We start from the raw sequence: 21,334 nt of genomic DNA on the forward strand, positions 1-21,334 counted from the left end.
TTGGTTTAGGCAAGAAGAGAATTATTTTTCAGTTCTATTTCTATATAAAGGCTTAGAAAGTTTGGAAATGACAATTTTCTTTAAAAATGATCAGAGCTCTTTTTTTTTCTTTTAATCACACACGAGATACTGTTTTCTCTTGGCATGGTAGAGAAAAGCTTTGTTCAGGACAGGCTCTGAAGGGATCTAACCAGCCTAAATTACATTACTATGCACTAAGAGCTGAGCTACACCTAAAACTTAGATTGCTCTAGCTATGTTGTTCATATCCCTGATAGAAGTAATTAACTGACCTAAGCCCCAGCATAGACTCCACAAGGTTGATGGAAGAAATCTTCCACTGACCCAGCTGCCACTGTAACTGACCTACCCTTTTGGTGGTTGTAGCAAGTCCACACTACCGTGGCACAGCTACAGATCTGTAGTTGTGCTGCTGTAGCATTGGTAATGTAAACAAGCCCTAAGGAATTGTGATATTCCTTTTTTAATTGATTTCCTTCTTCTCTTAGCATGGTAAGCATTGTTCCAATATGATCAATATATTCTGTTTCTATCCTCTTTTTAAAAGATATTTTCACTATATAAAACAATTATTTTTCCCATTTTCCAGTTTAATTAGGAAATAGTTATTTCTATCATGTTCCAAGTACCTTTGGATAGGAAATAGAATTTTGTTTTTAAACAGGTCATATGAAAATAAGCTTTCCCTGGTTGTGCAGCTGTGTGTATGCTTACTTTCTATTACCAGAAGACAAGTCTCATCCATATATTTAATCTTTTCCACAGCCCTTGCTGGTAAATGGCTCTTTTTATGTTGTTATACTCGGATGCAAGAGGGCTGAAAAGTGAAGGATTTGTGAAATGAATGAAGTGAAAAGTTAGGATGTTAAATGTCATTGTAGAAACCCTCATCTCTCTCCTGAGGAATAAACTGAGCTGAAAAGGGTCAAGGTTGAATTCTATTCTTTCTTCAGTGCAAAAGGGCATAGCTATTTTGGCACACAAAGATATGCATACAGTTATAGGGCAGAGAATAATCAGATTTTCACCAAATCCATCCCTCATTCCCTTAAAAAACATTGGGCCAAGTATAAGTGGGTGCAATTGCAATAACTGTGCCCAGATACACTTGAACTGGTTTTATTCCATTCATACTATTTGTTTCCAATAACTTCAAATCCAGTTCCCAGGAGAGAGAGAAATCTTTCTGATATATAGTCAAAACTAGTGATAACATCAAGACCACGCATAATACCCTCTTCAGTCTGGAAAGAGTTTTCTGTCTTCCTAGAATTTTATTTGATTCCTAAAGGCAGTGGTTCTTAGTCTTTTCCATACCCAGACCCCTTTTTTCTATATCGGAACCACTCCATCATCTTCTCTCATCCCTTTAGCCCATCAACTCCCATCCATGGCTGCAGAATCACAGAGTCTACAGGGCCTTGATTGGGTTCACACATCTCTGAGCTATTGTTCCAGTCTCTCTGCAGATTCAGGCAATCATCACTGTCCATTTGTATTTTGTCCACATGTTTGAGGTTATCTCCACAACATGAGGGCTAAAGACATTTGTTTTTCCAAATGAAAAAAAAAAGAAGGGAGGTAATGACCCTACCCAGAAAATTGTTAGGTTTTGACCCACATTTTAAGAACCTCTGCCACAAAGTATTTCATGCTTGTGGTAAGAACCCTGCTCAGTCAGCTTTTCTCGTCACTAAGCATATATTCATTTTATGGAGCATTTCTTTAACAATCCTCCTAGTGACTGCCTAATTCTGCACCCATTAAAGTCACTGAAAATGTTGTAGAAGCAGGTTGAATTTCTTATTTCTGTTACCCACTCCAGAATTTGAGTTGTAATCAAATTGATATGTGGACTTTGTAAATGTGAAACAGTATTGTCTTTGACTGACGATTAGTTGCCTTGTTTATATAACCTAGAACTCTCTTAATCGTATTCCTAATGCATAATCTCAGTCCCAATATGCAGCCAGTTACTGTTCCTATCTATCAATCTATCTATTTATCTAAAAATATAATTCAGTGTATATTTTCTCTTTGTATGGTCAGCCCTTAAACATATGACATTTTACTGTCTATTTATTTTTGGATTCCATGTTTCGGGTTTTTTCCCATAGCCTCAGTCTCCATGATTTGTCTGTTTTAACAAGTTAGTTTTCCTCAAAAGTGAAAGCCAATTACAGTAGTTTTAAATAGTATCCCAACATATATGCAAGTCCGGGGTCCAGTCGCGCCAGTGTGAAATTCTTAACTCCTGTACAACATCCAAGTAAATGGGTGAGGAGAGGCCATATCAATGTTGGGGTGATAAGCTCTTCCATACCCACATCAGGGCAAAAGGATATGGGGCAGCCTTTTATACAGCTTTTACTGTTACCCCTGGGCAATCAGATGAGCCATAGCTGCTATGGGCAACACACACTGCAAATTGATTTTGTGACCTGTGGAACTGTATAATTGTATATTCACTGGCCATTCTACCCTGACTCCACAACCAACCTATATCCCAAATTTAAGTTTTCCTATGCAGTGGGCTGCTGGCAAGGGATTGAATGATCCTGAAAGGCTTCTGAATGAGACTGAGTGACATCTCCAGACCCTCCTCCACCTTCCCTTCATGCAGCAAAACCACAATGGTTGTTCTGCATTTTGGCCTGTCTACTGCTGCCATGAGGAAAGGCTTAGATTTTCTAACAAGATCCCTCACCAAAGGCTCTTAAGCAAAGTAATCTGTCCTGGGATAAGAGGGAAAGTCCTCTCATAGATTGGTAACTGCTTAAAAGATAGGAAACAAATGGTAGGAATAAATTATCAGTTTTCAGAATGGAGAGAGGAAAATAGCAGTGGCCCTCAGACGTCTGTCTGTACTGGGACCAGTCCTATTCAACATATTCATAAATGGTCTGGAAAAAGGGGTTAACAGTGAGGTGGCAAAATTTGCAGATGATACAAAACTACTCAAGATAGTTAAGTCCAAAGAGTTACAAATGGAGCTCACAAAACTGTGACTGAGCAACAAAATTATAGATGAAATTTAATGTTGATAAATGCAAAGTAATGCAAATTGGAAAACATAATCCCAACTATACATATAAAATGATGAGTAGTAACAGCTAAGTTAGACCCAAGAAAGAGATCTTGGAGGCATTGTGGATCTGGAAACATCCACTCAATGTGCTGCAGCAGTAAAAAAGTGAACAGAATGTTAGGAATCATTAGGAAAGGGATAGATAATAAGACAGAAAATATTTTATTGCCTCTATATAAATCCATGGTATGCCCACATCTTGAATACTGCATGCAGATGGGTTACCCCATCTCAAAAAAAAAATATTTTGGAATTGGAAAAGGTTCAGAAAAGGGCAACAAAAATGATTAGTGGTATGGAACAGCTTCCATATGAGAAGAGATTAATAAGATTGGGACTTTTCATCTTGGAAAAGAGATGACTAAGGGGGGATATGATAGCGGTCTATAAAATCATGTCTGGTGTGGAGAAAGTAATTAAGGAAGTGTTATTTACTCCTTCTCATAACACAAGAAGTAGGGGCTAGCAAATGAAATTAATAGGTAGCAGGTTTGAAACAAAAGGACGTATTTTTTCACACAACGCACAGTCAACCTGTGGAACTCCTTGCCAGAGGATGTTGTGAAGGCCAAGACTATAACAGGGTTGAAAAAAGAACTAGATAAATTCATGGAGGATAGGTCCAACAATGACTATTAGCCAGGATGGGCAGGGATGGTGTCCCTAACATCTATTTGCCAGAAGCTGGGAATGGGCGATGGGATGGATCGCTTGATGATTACATGTTCTGTTCATTCCCTCTGGGGCACCTGGCACTGGCCACTGTTGGAAGACAGGATACTGGGCTAGATGGACCTTTGGTCTGACCGAGTATGGCCGTTCTTATGTAACATGAACATTATCCTCCATTCCCATTCAGGAGCCATTTATTTCCTGTGTGCTACAAGTGTCTTTATTAGTGGAATCTATAGATTGCAGCAACCAAATTTCCTTCATCTGTTTCTTTTGGCAATTCCTTTGATGACCTCAGAGATGTCTGACAAGATTTATTCTCTATAAACCATTCTAATGTTTGCTTGAAAGTACTTTCCCCTCTAATTTCACTGCAATTTCAACCCTAGCCATAGATTTCAGTACCTTACCTGAGGCAAAGGTAAGATTTACTGGTCTGTAGTGCCAGATCCATACCTTCTAATCTTTTTTAGGGGGTGTGTAGAAGACTCTAGACTCATTTTCCATAGAATTTCCCAGTGTTACAGTCCAGTCTTTGCTTACAGACAGCCCTGCAACCTGAAGCAAATTGTCACCGGCAACTACACACCACACAACAAAAACCCAGGAACCATCCGAGGAACCAAACCCTGCAACAAACCCCGGTGTCAACTCTGTCCGCATATCTATTCAAGGGACACCATCATAGGACCTAATCACATCAGCTACACCATCAGGGGCTTGTTCACCTGCACATCTACCAATGTGATATATGCCATCATGTGCCAGCAATGCCCCTCTGCCATGTACATTGGCCAAACGGGACAGTCTCTATGCAAAAGAATAAATGGATACAAATCTGACATCAGGAATTATAACATTCAAAAACCAGTAGGAGAACACTTCAATTTCCCTGGTCACACAGTAACAGATCTAAAAGTGGCAATTCTTTTAACAAAAAAGCTTCAAAAACAGACTCCAACATGAAACTGCAGAACTGGAATTAATTTGTAAACTGGACACCATCAAATTAGGCCTGAATAAAGACTGGGAAGGGATGGGTCATTACAAAACCTAATTTCCCCCCATACTAATTTTCCCCTACTGTTACTCACACCTTCTTGTCAACTGTTTGAAATGGGCCACTCTCATTACCACTACAAAAGTGATTTTTCCTCCCTTGGTATCCTACTGTTAATTGAATTGTCTCATTAGATTGACCTCCCACTTGGTATGGCAACTCCCATCTTTTCATGTGCAGTGTAGTTATACCTGCTACTGTATTTTCCACTCCATGCATCTGATGAAGTGGGTTCTAGCAAACGAAAGCTTATGCCCAAATAAATATGTTAGTCTCTAAGGTGCCACAAGGACCCCTTGTTATTTTTGCTGATACAGACTAACATGGCTACCACTCTGAAACCTGAAATTATTTTGTAACTCCTGTATCACTGGCTTCGGCCTGATCATGGAGGGCCAAATCCTGTTCCAGTTAACAAATGTCTAGTAATAGAATTCTGTAAACCACATCGACCACATGTGGGACACACCATTACACTCCAATTCAAAGGGCTGTTGCAAAGTTCTGCATGCTATAGAATATAGATTTGTAGCAGCTCTGTAAAGTAGGATGAGTGGGACCATCCCATCCTTCTTCAAGTGGATTCTGAAGACCTTGTGCAATGCTGCTGCATTTAGCACCTTGTGCTTGGGATTTGCCCCTAAATAGTAATGCTTTCTAAGGGTCTGATCCAAAGCAGATAAAGTCAGCAAGAATATTTCCATTGACTTGAATGGCTTTGGACCAGGCTTTTATGGAGCATTTCCCATATTCCTTGTTCTCTTCAATGCAGCTTATTCTTTCTTTAATTTACTGCTAAACTCTTTTTACACTAACTCTGTACCTGTATTCTGCTGTCAGTTTAAATCTTCTCCTTTGCTCTTTTTATCTCTTTATTCATTCAGGGTGCCCAAAGGGACCCTTTCTTACCTTAATAATTTTGCCTGAGGACATATTCCTGCTAGATGTTATCTTCCTGAAACTGGCCTTAATCCTGTTTCCATATCCTTTCCATAATTGTATGGATTTCATTTAAAATATTGCACTTTGGGGATAGCTTCATAAAAAAACATCTAATCTGTGGGAGAATCCTGGTGGCACAGCATAATATAATCTCATACCAACACAATTCAGTAAAAGGCAGATCAACAAATTTCACTCTGATACTTAAATCACTTACTAATTCGCTCAACCTTACAGAATTGGTTTTCCTTTTAACCATACATAAAGCCTGATTCTCTTTTCACTTACATAGAGGGAAGCCAGTGTAGTAAAACTGGTACAAGAAAATAATAATAGCTGTATGATGATAATTATTTATTGCTATTATTTTACATGTGGAAAAACTAAAGCACAGTGGTGTTAAGGTTCTGATTTTCTAGACTGTGTATGTGTGGCTTCCCCATTTTTTTTCCCTTCTCCAAGTTCCGTTCATGTGGCTGAGCATGCAAAATTGGTTAATGCATACTCAAATGGTCAATTGTGAAAATATTTGCATGTGTGAACAAACACCTCATTTACATACACCATCACTGTAGTTCTGTTTAGTCATGCAATTGAACATGTATCATTGTGTGCAGTTCAGAAAAGCAGGTCCTGAGAGAATTGTATAAGGTCACACTGGAAGCTCTGTAATCATGTCAGTCTTTTTTTTCTCAAAGCTCTTCTAAAATTCTCTGCTCTAAGGAACAGCTGAACAGTCTCTGTGAATTCTTTCCAGCAAAGTAATATCAGAATGGAGCTTTCTTAGTTTTCTTCAACATTTTTTAATAAAGCAAATCCAAAATATTAAACAAGGATAAATCATAAGTTCAGAAGGTCACAGGCCCCTGGCTACATCTTAATGTCACTCAAGCATGTTAAACTCAGTGAGCAATCTGTGTCAGAACTCCTAAACCTCCCAAGAGACTTTGGCATGGAAGGCGTGATCCTGTGAGGTACTGAGCAGCCCTTAAGAGCTGCTGTGGGTTGAGGGCACCAGTTCAAATCAATAGGCTCTGAGGGCACTCCGCACCTTACATGCTCATGCCCAGTGTTAGCAATGGCACAAAAAACTGAGTTAGAGCTCAACATAAACAGAACTATATTCAAATTCACGTCTTTTCCCAGTGTTTTGCATTTCATGGTGTCCAATTTAAAATTAACACCCAAATCTATAAATCCAGCATCAATAAAGCTCCAGTATGAAATATGTTAACATGTTATAACTCAGGAACCAACCCATGCAACAAATCTCGATGCCAACTCTGCCCACATATCTACACCAGCAACACCATCACTGGACCTAACCAGATCAGCTACAACATCACCGGCTCATTCACCTGCATGTCCACCAATGTTATATATGCCATCATATGCCAGCAATGCCCCTCTGCTATGTACATTGGCCAAACTGGACAGTCACTACGCAAGAGGATAAATGGACACAAGTCAGATATCAGGAATGGCAATATACAAAAACCTGTAGGAGAACACTTCAACCTCCCTGGCCACACAATAGCAGATGTAAAGGTTGCCATCTTACAGCAAAAAAACTTCAGGACCAGACTCCAAAGAGAAACTGCTGAGCTCCAGTTCATTTGCAAATTTGACACCATCAGATCAGGATTAAACAAAGACTGTGAATGGCTATCCAACTACAGAAACAGTTTCTCCTCCCTTGGTGTTCACACCTCAACTGCTAGCAGAGCACCTCACCCTCCCTGATTGAACTAACCTCGTTATCTCCACACTGATATATACCTGCCTCTGGAGATTTCCATTACTTGCATCTGAAGAAGTGAGGTTCTTACCCACGAAAGCTTATGCTCCCAGTACTGTTAGTCTCAAAGGTGCCACAGGACCCCCTGTTACTTTTTACAGATTCAGACTAACACGGCTACCCCTCTGATACATAGCTCAGTAGTTAGGGCACCCATAGGAGATAGGAAACCCAAGTTCAAATCCCTGCACCACATTAGGCAGAGGGGGAACATAACACAGGTATCCTGCAATCTGGTAGAGTGCCCTAACCACTGGGCTAAAATTTAGAATGAGGTCCTCCTCCTTCCCCTAGTGTGTCTTGAGAGGGGTGGGCAGAGTAAAGAAACTGTGGGATCCATGAAGGTACACAGGTGCCTAAATCTTGTGTTTAGGCACTGAAGTCCCAGTTTTGGCTCCACTATGACCCAGAAACCTCCTGCCAAACCCTGTAGATGCCTAAACTCACTTGGCGCCTAAGTTTTCAAAGTAAAAGTTCCCTAGGCACTTATGTTTCTGCCTCTGGGCATGTGCACTGCTGCCTCCCTCTAGGCATCCAAATACCTATCTCTTGCCTGAGCCCCAGAGCGATTCATGAACCAGGGAAAGAGAGGAGTTCAGCCACCTAAGTCATAGGTGGGACCCAATCCAGTAAGCATGCCACCTACTGGATTATCTCCCATTCAGAATCCAACCAGATAACCATTTAAGTATTTATCCACAGTGGATCACCCATTGGGCCTGAGAAAGAGAATTATTCTGTATTCTAGTGGTTACGGTACCCACCTGGGAGGTGGGAAACCCTGTGTCCAACACCCTGCTCCAGTCATTCTTTCATTAATTATCCAGAATGCAATGCTTCAACAGAAGAGCCTGAGGGATCCCCATATCAGAATGTCTCATAGCTCTGTGGTTAGAGCAATCTCTGGAGAGGTTTAGGACCCAAGTTCAAATCCTTTCTACCACTCTGGTAAGGAGGTGGAATTTGAACCTGTGTTTCCCACATCCCAGGTGAGTGCTCTAATCACTTGGCTAAAAGTAATGAGGGCATCAGCTCTTCCTCCTCCAGCCATGTTGTGTGGAGCAAGGCAGGCACCTAATTCATTCCCTCAAAAAGTGGTTTAGGTGACTCAAGGTACTGTGATCTTGTTAGTGGATCGCTAAACTGAAGCTAGGCACCTCCCTTCAGCCTGAGGAGGACAAAGCTTAGCCCACTCCCATCTGGTTGGCATCTCCCATGGGCTAGAAGTGGTGTTCCTGTGATGTTTTATAGGCACCTTGAAGTTAGATACCATGACAGACAGCATTTGAACACTTACATACTTTCATGTATCCTACCCTATGTGACATGCGCAACTAAACTACACAGTGCAAATTGCAATTACATATAACATTTTAAATTTATATTGATGAGATTAATTACAAAGTCATGCAATACTGTTTGTTCCTTGATTGGCTCCCTTATCAAATGGGTATATTGCAACTGAATATATAATAAACATTCCTCTCTGTGTGTGGGTTAACTACTTTAGTAATAGAAAAATTACCAGGTCATTTGTGTAATTGATCATCATACTATGAATGTCTAATATTCATATTAAACTGATCACAAACTGCAGACCAAGTAGTGTTTGCTGAAGAAATTTGCAAATAATTTTGAATGAGAAATACATTTGAGATGTTTATGATCCACTCATGGGAAATTTGATCATAAATTATTTGTGCTAATTATTCGCTCAGCTCTAGCTATTGTACTATGAATAGAATACACGTCACACTATCACACTGTGCCTGGAACTACAAACTGCTTAAAGGCCAGACTAAAATTAGGTCACTTACATGCCAGAAGCACAGAGTGGCCAGGAATCATGCATATAGCATAGACAAGTATGTTTGAAACCATATCCATGCACTTTAGCGTTCCTCCACTTCACAGGCAAATCATTAAAATGAAGTGGATTCAGTAGATTTAAGATACTGGCAGCCACAAGATGTGAACTTCTTAAATTCCTCCTCTAAACTATCTTCACCCAAATATTTACATCTTACACAAAAGGAGGAACAAGTGTACAGGATGGACGATTAAGTAGCAAAAGACAGAGTTAAGGTGACTTTAAGATTATTTGACTTTCAATTTAATTTTTTTAAGTGTCTCTCTCAACTGTGCATTTCCCTGCTTTCTAACTTTTGTTTGTGGGGGAGGGCACAACATTCTCTTTACATTTCCCCCCGTTTAATACCAGTTTAATAAACTTTGCCAAGGAATACTTTAGGTATTTCAATTCCAAATAGTTTTTTTTCCTTGATCCTACCCCAAACTTAGTTTAAAAGCTTTTCCACTCATAGAAGCCTGTCCATTCACATAAGTTTGTGTATCAAACATTTGTTGGTTATCAATTTGCACCTTTTTAGGTACTTGAAAAATTACAAATAATTTCATTCTTGGAAAAATTTTATCATTGGTACCCAAATAAATCTCTCTCACTTTTAACTCATGGTTGAGTTAGACTAAATAAACCCACTATATAAGCCAGTTCTTGTCTGTTTAGATGAAGTCCATCCCAGTTAGCCTATCCAACTTCATGATATATGATTGCTGTCTTCGTAAGTGGCTTTTCCTTGTATTATTGTAACTGTGACTTACCTCTGAACTTTTTGTATATTTATCATGATAAATATACTGCCCTGAGCTTTGTTCTTCCCAAACAATATAAATGGAAATGGAATGTCTGCATTTTTAAAGGCCTTACATACATCATTTAGATCTCAGAAACAATCATGGAATGTCTGTCTTTTAATAAGGGCTCCATGGATCCTTCTATAACCCTTTGGGAATCACTCTAGGCAACAATTAGGGGAACTTGCATAACTTTTGTCTCTGCTAGATAACTGATAAGGCGGCCCTAAAGGATAAACACAAGATTTACCATGCAGATGCTCATCTCTTGAATGAATCAGGAAGCAGAAATATCAACCAAATGCAGTACTGCTGATTCATATTGATATTTTTAGTATTAGAACTAAGCAATCTTGCTATATGGAAAGAAATTGGGCAGGCACATATAAGTTTAAAGAAGTTTCAGAACTCCTCTGCTATCACCTTCTTACTAGCCTTCACTTTTGGCTCCACTATTATATAATTGAAATAAAATTGCATTGAATTTCTGAAGTAATAGAAATCCCTACAATTCCTCAGAAGAGGCAGATGCAATGAATGTATTGGACAATTTGCTCAGTGATTTGTCGTTTAAAAGTCACCTCAAATGCATATCAGAACATTCACAAAATAAACTTATTCAGGGAAGGGAAATCCTACACAACATTCAGAATATGCCTTCAGGAAAGTTTCTAGGAACAGTTTTCTTTAAAGTGCTCAAAAAGCTATGCCTTCGATTGCTACAGGGAGCTCTTAAAGAAAAATTTCAAAAACGCCAGCTACCTAAAGAAATGAGAGTAAACTTTAATTGCTTGTCAACCTTAAAGAATAAGAAGACAAGGCAAAGCTCATAATTCTCCCTCTGTTTATAAAGTCACAATATTTTACTCCTTTACATAGGCTGTATACTCACTCCGAAAATTAGAGTTGATAAATTTAATATTTTACCAGCTCAAACCAACAGATTTCCTGCAGTGGATATTGGCTTGAGATGACTACAATGAATGGTTTTATGTCATCCTCCTTCCTAGTGGACAGAAGAACAAAGCTCAGGGTCCTATGTTCTCTCTCTTTATTCTCCCTCCTATTAGATCACCAGGTCAGGAAAAGTCAAACACTTATCTGAGTCCTACCCCCAATAATAGCAGGGTGCTGAAAGGGTTGTAGAACAAATACAGGTGTATGCACCTAGGTATGGTGTAGATTCAGCAGCCAGTTGAAGGCTAGTGTGGAACTTCATTTCCCTAGTGGACATGCATGGTTATTGTTATGTTCATAGCATACACACAGAGAGGTTAAATAAAAACAATTGTGCTTGCCGGAAGGTCGCACTGTCACACCACTTGATTTCTTAGAATTCAGAATAACCCACAAGGACCCCAAAACAGAAAGAGAAAGCAGGCCGCTCCCAAAGACAGAGCGGCACAACTCACACCACTTTGTTTTAGGCTGGCTCTTTCCAGGATGCCTGATGCTGCCAGATTACATGCATCCCTACAGAGTCCCTTAGCCTGAAAGCAGGCCCAATAACCGCCCTGAAATTTAAAATGGCAGCTTACAATTATAATGCTGCACATTTCTCACTAAAAACACCACTGCATTTGACATGAATTGGTCTCTTTGGCTGTCTCAATAGAGAGGTCAAGGACTGACTGGCTATAGAAACTGAATTATGCTTTTACACCTAGAGTTAGTTTTTCTAGAATAGGGCAGACTTGGAGGATGGTGCTGAAACCTGTGCTGCCAGTTGCCATGCAATACCTGTCCCAAGGAAAAGTAGTGAACGTCAGAGAACTTTTACAGGAGAGAATTGCTCCTGGATATAGAAAATATTGGAAAAATAAAGTTGCACTGTTTGATACTGGAAGTGCAATACTCTGGTTTCTTCTTCTAGTTCTAATATGTATAAATAGCAGTGAAATGCTCTTTTTTAACTTGCTTGTCACAACTGCAACTCTGAATATGAAGAGAAGAAAGATGCCAGCCTGGGTGTGAATTTAGACATCTCTTATACTATCCTCCAAGGGCTCAATTCTGCCTTTCTTATTCTGACAAAACTGTTACTGTATTGGTCCAAGCACTATTGTTATTTTCATGTAAATAGTTCTACTGCCAAAGATTTCAACCACTCTTTTTAGGTGCCATGTATGTCAAGCTGCCTATCACAGGGCAATGTGGTTGTACCCATGGATAAGCAGCAGTATTTCAGCCTCTACCCATCTCTCCTGCCCAAATCACTGTTCTTTGATTTGGAGGTGGAGAATGATGCCAGCTGCAAGTTTTTCACATGAGGGGAATTATAGCTAGCGTTGTTCTTAGTTTAAATAAATCACTTGGGGAAAGGAGAAAACGGATCCGTGTATAGGTTATTTTGTTCACTTTGCTGAGATAAGTATGTCTGAGTGGTTTCTGACTGGTAGAATATGAGCCGATAGGTATATTGCCTTACCTCCTAGGCATAGTTTGTGGGGGAGATGGGTTGGCGGGAGAGGGCGGTTTCAGCATTAGCCCCTGAAAATCGCAGACTATCTGAGTTGGCTGAGAGGCTGAAAGCTAGTAATTGCAGTGTTTCTGTTCACTTTTACTTCAACATTTTAAAGATCAGCCAAATATATTTTGAGAATAAATCCTGTTTTGTATTTCTTTAAAACCAATAGAAAGTGGATTAAGAGGGGAAAGATCAGCCCTGTCTGTATGCATTTAATGATAAAATACTACAACAATGTTTTTCATCCATATCTATTCTCAATTGATTTTAGGTCCAGAGAATACACAAAATGACTTGCTAGAAAAGGAGGTTAAATCCATCTAGACCCATTATTTTCTCTGAAATTATTATTCTGGCATAGTTTTCTTTAGAGGATTATACTGCAAATCTAAGGAAACATAGTCCCTTAAATACAATACTCCAAACCTGAAGAACAGGTGTTGCGTGTGTAATAACACAGAAAGTAGTTTCATGAGTAAGGTTTAGAGCCACTTTGAGTAACAACAAAGTGACTTACTTGAAGTCTCACAATTAGCGATTCATAGGAGGTATTGCAATACCTACACTGTGCAATGTTTTTGTTTTTGCCACACCCTAGGTATTCCCTGGTGGGATACACATTCGCTCTCAGTTTTAACGCGGTAAAGAATTGACGCTGGGAGAACCCTCGGTATTGTTTCAGCCAGTCATTGCTGATGGGATCATTCCAAAAGTGGCTGGCTCCACTGCCTTGGCATGATAGGTCTTTCCACTGGGAGAATTCCGCATCTCCCCAGTTGCAGGGGATTGGGTATATTGCCCTGGGAGCTGGCTTCTCCCACCTCAGTTTTAGAAACACTTAAGCAAATGTGAAACTTGGGTTTTCTTGCTAATTTGAGTTTAACCCAAGGAAAAAACTGTAAAACAGATTGTATCTGGTCCAGTGCTGCTACACAAGGGGACAAGAGCGTGCTATGTGCCTTCCTTGCTTCCTTTCTTCCATCTCAACACACATGAACTACACAGGGGCCAGCCACAATTCCAATGAAGAGAAAGGTGCTAGCCTGACCAGCACCAGTAACCTCTGGAAGGGGCAGGCTGTGGCGCTGATCCACCTCTGCAATGGCTAGCAGAGATGAGCCAGCACAAGGTGGACACATGCAGCAGCCTGTAACAGAGTTGCTGCTCAAGTGGGAGGTCCCCAGAGCTCCTATAGGAATTAATCCAGAATTCCTGTATAGATGTCCATTGCTGAATAGCTCCTCACCTCTTTCCAATGCCACAAGTAGCCTAAAACTACAATATATGGCCCTGTGTGTTTTTATAAGGGGAGTATGTTTGTGCTATGTGTGTATTAAAGAAAATATAGAAGTATTCCAGAGAACAAAAGCACTGTTTAAGATTTAGGAGATTTAGTAGCAGAAATGCCTCTCTTTATAAATTTCAGATTTTAAAATAAGTTATCTCAACCCAATTCCATGGATAAACCTTTTACAGGAGAAAAATATATTTTGTGTTCCCAAAAGTCAGGGGAATCACAAATTTTAATCATTCTGTAAACCATTTGTCAGACAAGTACTTGAAAGTTATAGTCTATGAAGTGCCTAGCTGTCTGTAGTGCTTTATATGTAGATGGCTATAATAAGAATCACTCTAGATTGTGATATAATTATGTCCAGAAACTGAACAAAGGGATGCACTTATATCAAACTGAATTTAAGGTTACCTTGCAAACCCTTATCTTAAGAATTAAATGCCTTTAATTGTCCCCTAATACATAAATCTCATCTTTGTGGCAGGAGATATCTGTTTAAGTGATTAATGTATTGTAGAAAGTGGCTTTTATTTCATACAAAGAGTCAATTCATCTCTTTTACACAAGCAATAACACCACTGATGTCCATAATTTTCCCTGGATGAGGTTGGCAAGATTTTGGGCAAAATTTTGTCTAAATTTCTTTGTAAATAGAATTCTATAATGGAGAATCAATAAGGAGCTACTTACTGCACTCTACTTTCCTCAGAGCAAAGAAGGAGAAACCTGTACTGTCCCTTTAAAATATAGACACTGAATGACATTTTTCTCTTCTTTATACTTAAAGTTCTAAATACCTCCACAACCCTTACTTTTAGTATCAAAAATGTTGAATAAATCAACTGTTTTTAAAGGATATACATTATTATCAAACATATAGAAAGTGTGTATAATACAAATGAATACTGAGACTAACAAAAATCTCACGTTAAAAGGATTCAGCATTACTGTCCTGCATCAAATAAGGGGAAATATTCTTAAAGGTCAACCGAAATGCTTTTAAAAATAGATGACCAGATTCTAAATTGTGCACATGCAATTACTAAGACACAACCAGCCATTTTGCTGCACAGTTACTAAGATTTATTTATTTATAGGTTTTTCTGTGGTACTTTTCAGTGTAGTATTTGAGTTGCTCACAAACTTTAATGGATTTATCCTCTCAAGACCTCTGTGAGCTAGGGTTATATACTTGTCCCCATTTTGCAATTGGACAGAGGCACAGAAAAATGAATTGACTTGCCCATGGTCATGCAGGGAGACCCTGGCAGAACAGGGAATAAAGTCTCTATTTTCTGAGTCCTGGTGCACTGTCTTAACCCTTTGAGGAACATGTGGAACTTGTACCAATCATGGTACTTGTGTGTACAAATTATGCATACAGGCACTTTTAAAAATCTGTAACTGATCCTGTAAAACCCTGTAGGATCTCACATTTGTCCTTATCCAAAAGTCACTGATGTCAATAGGAGGCTTTCCATTCATTTCAAATTGTTCTCATGGCTTTAACGATAGAACAAGAAGCAATGGGCTTAAATTGCATCAAGGGAGGTCTAGGTTGGCGTGATGGGTTGTCCACCCCACACAGGACTGAATGGAGTTAAGGTGGTTGGATAGGCCAATTGACTCCACCTGGAGCGGGAGCCATGGAGCGGGAGTTTGATTCAGAACAGGCTCACTTGTGCAGGAACAAGTTCACCTGTGCAGGAACAGGTGGGGCCTATAAACCATGTAGCAGGCTCCACAGTAGCTAGCAGCTGGAAAAGGGTAGTCACTGGGAAGAGGGAGGAGTGTTTGGGGGGGGGTCACTGGTAAAGGCTGTAGGAAGTAGTTGCTCCCTGGGAAGAGGCAGGAGGGTTTGGAGCTGGTTTGCCTAGAGAAAGGAAGGGAACCAGAAATGTAGGAAGCAGTCCAGGGAAGGAGCAGTGAGAGTGGACAGAGAAAGCCCAGAACTGCTGAGCTGAGGGTCCCTGGACTGGAATCTGGAGAAGAGGGCAGGCCCAGGTTCTCCTACCAGCCACTGAGAGTGTGGCATAGAAACTGAGGCAGTGAATAGGAAGATTGCCTAGGACTGCTGATGGACTGTACCTCAGAAGGGGGAATGCTGAGTGACCTAGCTGAAGGACTAAGTCATGAAGGTTGTGGTGTGAGAGAGGAGCTGCAGACTAAAGGGAGAGACAGAGTAATGGTTTGCAGACTGTGGACAGGGGCATTGTCCTTGAGAGCTAATCCCCAGAGTGAGCAGGAGGAGGGGCCAGACTAGTGGTGAGTAGTGCACCCTTGTGACAGTTGAACATTTAGGAAAATTTTCCCATTGGAATAGTTAGGCACTGGAACAAATTGCCTAGAGAGGTCGTGGAATCTCCATCATTGGAGGTTTTTCAGAACACATTAGACAAACATCTGTCAGGAAGGGTCCAGTTAGTACTTAGTCTTGCTTCCAGTGCAGAAGAGTTCCAAACTGAGAGTTCAAATGTTATCATGACAACTGGTTCCTATGGACAGGGGCCTTTTATTGGCTACACCCCTGAAGGGTTGTGGAGGTATATCGTGAGATGAGGCAACAGTCTTGGAGGGCCTCCTCATTCCAAAACACTTAGATTTTTGTTACACTTAGATTGTAAGCTTTCTTTTTGTTTGTACAGTGCCTAGCACAATAGGGTCCCAGTCTATGACTGGGGCTCCAAGGTGCTACTGCATTATAAAGAATAATAAATTCAACTCTGGGAGTTTGGTGGCTTACATGCATTCTGACTATTTTTCATTGTATTTATGCACATAGCAAGTGCAGTATTTGTTCACTGTATCTCTAGTATATACTCTATAGTGCACACAAGAAGTTCCTGGGTGATTATTTCAGGATGAAAAGGATCTATTAGTCTAGGAACAATTGGTTTTCTGAGACTATTATGTGCAGATATGTATATTTTATGAAAAATATATTTAAAAGGTTGATTGGATTTGCTGATTTAAAAAAAACCATTTAGAATAAAATATCTGCCCTCTTACCTGAAAGCTTCTCTCAAATAGTATCAATACAGTCTCATCTATTACAATAGTGATCAATGAAGCTGCCCTGTGAAATAAATAAGAATTGCTGCCTGTTTCTGTGCTTCATATAACTTATTTGTTGACTGCTTCATATCTGACATAACTACTGGAGAGTAACTCCTAGAGTGAAAATGGGAGAAATTAAAAAGGAGGAAACAACTCCTCAGACTCCTTTCTTTTCATTAATAAATACACAATGAGCTTCAGTTTGCTAGCAGAGGCAGTGGAAGTGCACTTTGAAGGGTGGGGACAATGGTGCATAGTGAAACCTGAACACCCTGAGCACTGTACTAAGCATGGGGAGCGGGAGGAAGTCAGAATGGGCTCTATGCCTGAGGCATGGTGGCAGTCAGGAGCAGTGGGGCGGAGGTGGGAATTTAGGGTTTCACGAGTAGGCAGTGGAGTCAGGGTGGGTGCTCTTCAAGAGGAGTGGGTGACAGTTGGGGTGACAGGTATAAGTGGTGGAAACAGCTGAGTGCTCTGCAGGGGGAGTGAAGGGAGCTACTGATACTTGACCTGGTCACCCCCGGTTCCTGCCTCCTCCTCAGTCCAATTTGGGACAGTGTGGTGATCACTTTAGCCCCTCTGGGTCCCTTCCTTGACTCTTCTTCTCTCCCCTCTCCCCCCCCCCCCCACCCGCCACCCAGCAGCTATGGAGACCCACCTGGCCTGAACACGAGACAATTAGCCTAAGAATTATTGGTGGGGGTGGAAACATTGTTCAGCCCCCCACATATTTCTGTTGTGGGGATACTAGCCCTGATGGCTTCCCTCCCCCCAGGTTCAACCACACCTAGCTAGAAGTGGAGTACACAGAATCATTCATCTAGCTTGAGGTTGGTTTTCTTCAGACTGGATCTGTGCCATTCCTCTAAGATAGAAACTCCAGAAGGAAGGACTTACTTTATTGTGTCCTGTCATGCAATTTATCTTAAATACCAACATTTTATTTTTTATCTTGCTTAAAAATGGATTTTTTTTCATTTTCTTACTATAAAAGCAGTGGCCAGAGAACTGGTGAGCACCAAAAGCTATATTCCAGACAGACATTAGTCTGATATACATCTTCCCTGATATTTGGGCTAAAGACATATACTAGTTGATTTTGTAGAATGGCAATAATTACGTAGATTCTCAGAGAAGTAATGTAGCATTTTAAAGTGATCTAACATGGGCACAATAGCAGTCAGTGGGCAGCTGTTCTTGTGCTAGTCATAGCTATGTAATGTATGTAATCTGAATAGGAATTTCTGATTCCAAATGCATACCTACATCCTTATTTCACAGGTGCTGATGTCCAGCAATTTTCACACTTTGGAAAAACTGAACTTTTTTTGGTGGTTTCCTCTAAAACTTACAAGTAATTGCAGTCAGAGATTAATGCAAAAATGACTTCATCATTCTTTTCTCTCAAGTACTTTCTGTAAATAGACAATTGACCATTTAAAATCATGACTTTTGTGGTTCTGACTCCTGTTTTGCTCATGTAAGAAAACTTGGACTTTGATAGAGAATTCAGAGTTCATTTTTAAGATGGTTTATGCAAATATATGCTGTAAGAAACTTTTGGTGGGTGGGCTGCAGGAATAAAGTCAAATTTATTCCCCCTGTTGAAAAAGAAAGAAAATCATCCTCAAGACCAGTAGACCGATCATATAAATGCATGTGTACAGTACTCTTGCTCAGGTTACCTGTAAGCCCCTTAGAATGTATGACAAAGTCAAATATCTTAATGCATCTTCATTTAAAATGACTTTGCATCAGGGGTGAAAGTAACTTAAAGGACCTACCGATATGCAGGGCAGCCAGGGTCCTGGGCAAGATGGGGGGGATCTGGGCCGTGGAAGGGGTGGGACTGGCACCGGGGCCAGACTCCCCTAGCCAGCCCTTCAGTGTTGCCCAACCTGTGCCACCCATGGTTCTGATGGCTATTTAAAGGACTTGGGGCGCCAGCTGCTGATGCGGTAGCAGTGGTTAGGAGCCCCGGGCCCTTTAAATCACAACCAGAGCCCCAGGATAGCGGCGGACGGGAGCCCTGGAGCTCTGGCGGTGATTTAAAGGGCCCCAGGCCCTTTTAAATTGCCAGGCCCTGGGGCAGCTGCCACAGCAGCGCTTTAATGTTGGCTGTGTACTGGTCTCTACCGGGGGCCACTTTCTTACCGGCTTACTTTCACCTCTGCTTGGCATACAGATTTTTTTAATTGCTGATTTATGGCTTAAACCTCAAACGTTGTAATCAGTTTTATGTTTAAAATAGAAGTTGTTATAAATGTACAATGTGCCAAAAATCCACCTAACACTCGTTTGTGAAATTACCATGATTAATTATATCCATATTTGTACATAAACTGAGCAATAACACCTGAAAGGGCTTAATTAAATGGGCTATTTAGGCATGCCTCAAGAGCATTATGTTGAGATTGAAAACCGTGGGCAAACTGATTCAGCTGTCCTGAAGTTCATCAATGGCCCTATTAAGATGTGTCCCTCAGTATGATGGTGTTGTCAGATGGGTATAGAACAATCATAGATGCTGTTGTTAAACAATATATGCATATTGCCCATTAATATTTAAACAAGTAAGATCCTCTAAGAATTCTAGAGAATGAAAAGTGGAAAGAAAAAATGAAATTGGATTCAGCTCTCCTGTTCAGTCCCGGTGTGACCTAGTTTGGTGTGATGAAGGTTGGGGGTGGGGGGAGCTGTCCCTGGGAGTTATAAATGAGAGACAGCCCAAAGGCAAGGAAGAGCTTAGAAGCCACAGTTCAGAGAGAACATGAATTGGTAGAGGATATTTAGAGAAGTAGAGAGACTCTGCATCAGACCTAGATTGAGAGAGGGGATGCTCCTGAAGGAGGGAACACTGAGTTCTTTGGATGATCAGTGGCGTTAGATCAGGCTGTTGAAAGCAGAAGATAGTTGGGAGTCACCTACAAACATCCTTAAGTCATAGAGCCACTGCTAAAGAGGGTAAAGGCTGTCAACAGTAGAGGGAGAGGTCTGCTGGCTCTCTGAGCTGGAGAGCTGAAGAGATGAGGTTGGAGGCTAGGGAAGGGTGAGCTGCTGCTGTCTCCAGGTCTAGACTCGGACTTGAGAATGAAACCGGACATAGAGGCACCCCCTCTAGAGGGTCTGGGATGAGGTGTAGTGAGAGACACTGGAGCTGTACTTGGTGTTAATGGACTGTGCTGGGGAATTCTGGGTTTTGGTTGCGGGACGTCTATTTATGTTTATGGTCCTTTTTTGGTAACAAATTAACCTCATTAGGGCTATTTATACTTAGTAAGCTTTTGTGCAGTTATCGAGGACTCTAGAAGAGGGAAATCCAGGCAAAGGGCTGCTTGAAGGGCAACCCTGAGACCATGAGGGATCATAGGGGTGGAGGCCACCCTGCCACAATATGATATACAATATTGTAACACTGTGACAGTAGATCCATGGAGGAGCAAGAGAATGATAGCGTTAGAAAATTTGGGGCTTCAGGTCAGGGTTCTATGTAGGGGAGGGCAAAGACTATCTAGTGGGACCATCAAACAGTTGGAGCCCATTAGCCTAGATTAATCCAGCTTCAAGCACAGGAGAGGAAATGCAAGCTAACAGTAGGGGCTGGAAGCAGCTGAGCAGTCTGTGGCTGGATTGGAGATCTGCTCCTTACAGAGGTAATGTTACTAAGTTCAAACAGTCTCAATACAAGCCACCTTTATACTGAAGGCTTTGCTCCCTCTTCAGGGTGAAGAGGAAAGAGGTCTAATGACTGGGTATGCTGTATATTTAAAGGCTTTATTTTCTGCTTGTTCAGAAGAAGATGGGGTTTAAAGACTTGCCTTTTCAGCCCATTAAAAGGCTTCACTTTTTTCTCTATCCCAGAGGGGGAGAGAGAGAGAGTAGAAAAATTTAACTTTACCTGAAGGGCTTGAAATACTGTTAAGAAGTTATGAGAGTTTGGAGAGCAAACCCTGATTTCTCACTCAAGTTCCAGCTCACAGACTGGAACTACAAAATACCGGGCAGATTGGAGTTACTTGCAGCTGTGCACCTTCTGACTTTCATGTTCTCTAAGGATGCTGAAAGTCACTTCTGCCACAAAAAGTTTCAGCAGTGCAGGTGGTGGCATAGTATATAAGGTATTGGTGGATACGAAGCTTCCACGTAAACATCAGTTGTGGCAACACAAACTCTTGTGTCCTGATTAGAGCCAATGGGTGCACAGCACCTCTGAAAGTCAGGCTAAAATGCATGCGCCTTTTAAAAGAGAAATTACAAAACTCATAACTAAGTCTGTAAAG

This window comes from Trachemys scripta, chromosome 6, assembly GCF_013100865.1.
Source record: "Trachemys scripta elegans isolate TJP31775 chromosome 6, CAS_Tse_1.0, whole genome shotgun sequence".
NCBI classification, from domain to species: Eukaryota; Metazoa; Chordata; order Testudines; family Emydidae; genus Trachemys; species Trachemys scripta.